At 36.1% G+C, this 3790-nt stretch overlaps 1 long non-coding RNA gene across 2 annotated transcripts; it reads right to left on the bottom strand.

Annotated features, from left to right (window-relative positions):
* Positions 1 to 376: 376 nt before the first annotated feature.
* Positions 377 to 2860, bottom strand: LOC127119154 (uncharacterized). Of its 2 annotated transcripts, none has more exons than XR_007802676.1 (6): positions 2438 to 2860; positions 2279 to 2333; positions 1970 to 2171; positions 1352 to 1387; positions 1077 to 1149; positions 377 to 737 (listed from the first exon to the last, which is right to left on the bottom strand). It is a non-coding gene; the product is annotated as an uncharacterized LOC127119154 (long non-coding RNA). The 2 variants fall into 2 exon arrangements; XR_007802677.1 differs by having other exon boundaries at positions 1100 to 1149; positions 2438 to 2859.
* Between the last annotated feature and the right edge of the window lie 930 nt (positions 2861 to 3790).

The following is a 3790-nucleotide window of genomic DNA, read 5'->3' as shown; positions in this document are numbered from 1 at the left end:
GGTTTGCAAAATACAAACTGCAAACCAAACCAAACCGTGCGGTTTTGTTAAAAAATGACCCAAACGCATCCGAACCAAATGCGGTTTTTTGCGATTTCGAATTGGTTTGGTTTGATTTGCGGTTTTCTATTGGGTTGATTTGGTTTTGAACACCCCTATTATCATCCAATGTTCAAATTGACTGCCATAGCATTTTAAACCAACTGCCGTGCCGAATATTTACTTCATCGCCATGCTACACTTTAAATTACATAAATATTAATACAAGTGCAATACAACCATTTTTCTACAATTGACAAAGCCATGCTATATTCAAAACCTTGGCACACCATTTTCATTAACTATGAGCAATAAACATAACTAAATCAACTCCAACTTAGCTAACATAGAAATTTTCCATAATAATAATTTATTCTCATTCAACTTAAATCTAATACAAAATTGACAATTAATTGAGGCATTCAATATAATGCCAAGTAATAATACAATTTTCTTTCTTCCAATTCAATCTCTTAAAACTTCCTGTACAGGAAGCTTACTTCCAAGTTATTCAACTTAAATCTAATACAAAATTGACAATTAATTGAGGCATTCAATATAATGCCAAGTAATAATACAATTTTCTTTCTTCCAATTCAATCTCTTAAAACTTCCTGCACAGGAAGCTTACTTCCAAGTTATACTCGTTCATCTCCACCACCAAACCATTCCCAATTTATATCCAAGCAATCTCCAACCTGCAAAACCATATGAGTTACACCATGTGATATCGTTAATTCCCAAACAAAAAGACGCCGAGTTAACCAAAGGATAATGCATTCCTACTGCTAAACCAGAACAGGAACTAATTATATTAACTAAACCTGCACATGTTGATTCAAGGGAGAAAATCAAGCTCCATGGTAAGCTAACAAAAATGTATCACATTGCAAATTCCAATTCAGTTTCACTAAGAGAATGGAATTAAAATTCAGTGGTAACAACTCAAACCAACTTCACTTCCATTTCACTAACAATGCTTTAATTAAGTTATCAAGTGATTAATAAACAATCTTCGGTTGATCTTTATAACCTACCAATTGAGATTTCATTAGCATACCCGATCCGAATGAGCAATCCATTACTTGGTAATCCATAATAATGAGAATCCTGCATGTTTTTACAAGTCATAGTTCAGTCCCTAATTCATACGAAATTGAAATCATTCACATTAGCATAATTTTCACCAATTACCAATTACAATGGCAATAACATTTAACCAACTCATCATTGTTCAACTATCATCCAACTCACTACTTGGATTAGCTAATGGTTTTTAAACCAAGTTAACATCAAAGTTTCTTCGACTTACCATAGCTGGTGGGTTATTTGTGACTTAAAAGCACCCCTGCAAAACAGAACCAAAAGCCAATTTCATTTGAGGTTCTTCTAACTAACTTTCAGTGAACTTAAACCAAAAACTAACCATTTGAAGTTAACTTAACCAACTAACAAGTTAATAAATTTCACTTACAGCAAAATGCAATTTCAGTTCCCACTGTAAGTATATAAATGCAACACAAACACAAATGACAGAAAAAGGAATTTCAAACTGATCTAACCCACCTTTGAAGAAAATTTAAGTTTGAATTTTCAACTAATTTATTCCATTTACAACCAACTTGGAATTTCTTAACTAACTTCTAACAGAAAGTGTTTTCTAACCAAATAACTGAAAATTCATTCATAACTAACTTCTAAACTAACCATCTAACTGTTTTCCAACTGTTTTCAAAACCATAATAACCGATCCATAACTAAGATAACAATAAATCCACAACCCTAACAGAATTCCTTCAAAAACCATAACAGGTTTTTAACCGGATTTCCAACTAACTCCTTAACCTCTAACTGACTCAACCAAACTCAATTGTTAACAGAATAGAGTAAGAGTAAACCTAAGAGATGGAGAAGTTCTATATAAGGATACCTCAATTCACTTTGAGTCGGCTTCCAAAAATTCACTCTGAAGTCTTCCGTTAGAATTCACTTTGGGTCTTCTTCCTCAATCCACCTTGAAACTCCATTTTCTTCAAGCTTCAACCATCCTCTCGGAGTTGAATTCACCACAACCTTCAATCAAAAACTCACACAAACCTTACCTTCATCTTCTTTCTGCCATGCTCTACAACCTTACGACAGAAGGATTCACAAGATTGAGAATAGAAGAAAACAAAAGGAGAAGCATTACCGAGGCAATACAGAACAATTATTCCAAAGAATTGAAACAGAAGGATACCAGGGCATTTTCCAGGACCCCTCGTCGGCGACGCAACAACGCCATCACGTCTCACCTGAGAACAACAACAGCAAGTCATTCAACGATATCACGAAATCGCACTGAAGAAGTAGAAAGCACTGAGACGCACGAAAAAGAGAAAAGCTTCGTAATACTCACGGTCGGTTCTTCGGCTACATCTCCTTTTCAACCTGGATCTTCTCTCTGCGATCGGGGACGTCTGTTCTGCAACCCGAATCCGAGTCGCTTCGTTCTTCCGGCTTCCAATTCTGCAGCTCTTAGTCGTGTGCAAGACATCAGTAGAGGATTGCCGTAGAAGAAGGATTGAATCAAGAAAGGTAAAGGGGAACGTGTTACCGGTGAATGCAACGTCAAAGTCCGACGAACCACCACTTCAAACACCGGTATGTATTTAGCTTGCTAATTTATCCGGTCGCGAGTTCCGCCGCGCCTAGGTTTTGACACGGCTTCATGTGAGTTCCGGCGAATACGTTCATGGCCGCGTATGTTCATGGCATTTAGTCTCGCAGCCGTTCATCTCCCTTCGTGTAGGAGGCGAAGTTCTTGGACTGGTGGTCATAGTTTGGGCCTTAGGCCCAACGGGTTCTCCTTTCCCATTGGCCTTACTCCTTCGCACCCCCTATCTAGCTTAGACTTTCCACCGATTGGATGGGTTAAGATTGGGCTTGAATATAGGCCCGAGTTCATTCTGCCAAACTCCACCTCATGCATTGGGCTTGTACCTCACCACTCTCCTTTAATTAGGGCCCAGGTTCTTTCATTTCATTTTATTATACTGTGTTAAGTAATTGTATTAGCTTACCTAGGTTTCATTAGATATTAGGATTAGGTTAATTGGTATGGTTAGATCTTAATTTAGTTAGATTTTTAGAGTTGAATGGTGAGGTTAGATTAATTGGAAGATTAATATTTTATTAGATTAATTAAGATTAAATCTTGATTAATGTAATTAGGATAGTATATTTCTTAGAACAATTAGAAATTAGAATTTTTAGAACATTTGATTGTTAGAATTAAAGTTTAACTAAAAAATGGCATGATTATGTAATTAGGGTTAGCTCCTTATTAAGTATTGATTTTAGAACTATCCCTCAATTTAGTCAATTTCTAGAATATGACTATTTTGCCCTTAGGGCCTAGAATCTTGATTTTTGTACATGCTTCCTTAACTTAGGACTCTTAATTAGAAATTCTTGATTTAATGCATGTTCCCCTAGTTTAGGACTTTAATTAGAATTGTCTAGTGTTATTTAGTTGATTAATTTAATAGTATTATATATAATTCAACTATTATTTTAATCCCATTGATTCGTGTTGACCAAAGGACACTTTGGTCAACCAAATCCTCTGTAATCATGTTGTAAGCCCCTAGCCTAATTCAAGTGACCGAAAGACCCTTGGTCACTCGATATGGCAAGTTTGTTGCGCTCAAGCTATCATGGATACGCTCAAGACCTCAAGGTTCAAATGCAAGATCAAGACTTCAAGTCA

The sequence above is a fragment of the Lathyrus oleraceus genome, chromosome 2 (genome assembly GCF_024323335.1).
Source record: "Lathyrus oleraceus cultivar Zhongwan6 chromosome 2, CAAS_Psat_ZW6_1.0, whole genome shotgun sequence".
NCBI lineage: Eukaryota > Viridiplantae > Streptophyta > Magnoliopsida > Fabales > Fabaceae > Lathyrus > Lathyrus oleraceus.
Note: the sequence above shows the minus strand (reverse complement) of the source record. Positions and strands in the feature narration are given on the sequence as shown.